Source organism: Arachis ipaensis, chromosome B08, assembly GCF_000816755.2.
Source record: "Arachis ipaensis cultivar K30076 chromosome B08, Araip1.1, whole genome shotgun sequence".
Taxonomy (NCBI): Eukaryota; Viridiplantae; Streptophyta; class Magnoliopsida; order Fabales; family Fabaceae; genus Arachis; species Arachis ipaensis.
Genome location: NC_029792.2, coordinates 120,173,932 through 120,175,810, shown reverse-complemented (window position 1 = coordinate 120,175,810; position 1,879 = coordinate 120,173,932). Strand labels below are relative to the sequence as shown.

Genomic DNA, 1,879 nt, shown 5'->3' with positions numbered 1-1,879 from the left:
TTTAAAGGATTTTAATTCTATATTATGTGAAAATTTATTAATTGTTAACAGATAATCAACTTGAGAAAGTTTAAAAAAATAATATCTAATATTTTAAAATGCTCTGCTATTCAATTTGAGTCACATTTTAAATTTGAAAAGAATTAAAAAAAATTAAAATCAGTAGAATTTATTATTTTTGGTTAATACTTTTAGTTATTAGTTTAATTTTTTTAGTCTAACAATCTAAAATATATTTTTAATCTACACTTTTAAATATTGTTAGATAATTATTGGTCAAGAATAATAAATTCGGTTGGCCTTCTAATATTTTTCATAAAAAAATAATATCTAAAATTTTTAGAATATGGTGCAGTTTAATGGAATCAAAACTTTTACTTGAGAAAATTATATATAGAAGATTATTTATACACTTATTTTATTAGCAGAATTCTCATATTTTCTTGAGAATTAGATGTAAGCATTTTGATCCAAACTAATATATATTACTATGTATATCTTATGAACTCTTAAATTGATCTAAAATCTATTAAAACCTTGGAACTGTTCTAAATCCGTGAATACCAAATATTGTTATAAACTTTAAGTTCTAGAAAGTAATTTATCTAATATTTTATAGAGTAATTTATTAATTAAGTTTTTGTTATAAACTGATTAGTTATATACAAAATTATTAAGAGTTAATTTAAGAATTGAATTTTAATGTATTGAATAATGTAAATGAGTTTTTCACAAATATCCAATGTAGTATTATTAGATTAGTAAAACTAACTAATTTTTAAATATATTAATTAAAAATATGAATTTAATTGAATGATCATATAACATTTTTACATGAATCACACCTCTATTATCATTTTTTCATCTCATTCTCTTCTCCATCAACATTATTCTCTCATGTCTCATTTTCATTTACCCCCTATCTACACCCAATTCTCCTAATCTTTGCCACCACTACCTCCTCTGCAAGCCACCGTTGCTACAATTTCACTACTTTCAATCCTCCTTCTTCAACCATAGCAGAAGCAGAGGCACAAATAAATCTTGTTCATCCCAATCTCAACCACCTCTATTGTTGCTTTCATTGTCACTTGTGGACCTTATTCGTCATTGCCATTAGTGCCAAATTACTGTATCTTTGTTGAGCCTTCTTCGGTGGGATGTTTTCGTGGAGCTACTGCTCCTAGCCTAATAAGGGTAGAAGAAAATTAAAACAAAATTTTATTGAAATTAATTACAATTTCATTTTGGAAATGATTCATGGCTTTCTATTACCATTCAATTAGGATTTCTGTTAGATAATACCTTGTGCACATGTAATTATATCTCTTGTAACTATAATAATTTAGTGACTCACAATCAATGAAAATCAGTTTGCTCTCTTTATTCTTTGACTCCTCTCACTCAAAATATTCACTTTTCTGGTTCATGCATCATAAAATCTCAATATTGCCATCAATCTTTGTTCGTTTAAGTACGATTTTGGTCTTTAAGGTTTAGGTTGAAAATCAAAACTATCTTTAAGATTTTTTCGTTCAAATTCATCTCTAAGATTTAATTTAATTTTATAATCATCCTTCCCTTAATTTTCGGACAAAAATACCTTCATCTTCACTTTCATCTAGCCCCACACATACATCACCTGCTCATATACTCAGAAAATACAAAAGAAAGGAAGAGAAATAAGACAGAGGGAAGAGATATTGAAGAAGACATGGGAAGGAAGAAGAAAAGAAGTTGTCCGATGAGGTGCAAGCCGCTGTTGATTTCCTAAGCGCTGCCACAAGAACCGTCATTACAGACACTTGGTTCTGTTCCTCTTCATCTTGTTCCACTGCTCTCCTCCCCCTTCCACTATCACCGTATCTTTCGCCCTTGC

General features: G+C 28.4%; 1 long non-coding RNA gene across 1 annotated transcript; it reads right to left on the bottom strand.

Annotated features, from left to right (window-relative positions):
• On the bottom strand, positions 792-1,873 carry LOC110266073. The gene is made up of 2 exons (XR_002352981.1): positions 1,604-1,873; positions 792-1,188 (listed from the first exon to the last, which is right to left on the bottom strand). It is a non-coding gene; the product is annotated as an uncharacterized LOC110266073 (long non-coding RNA).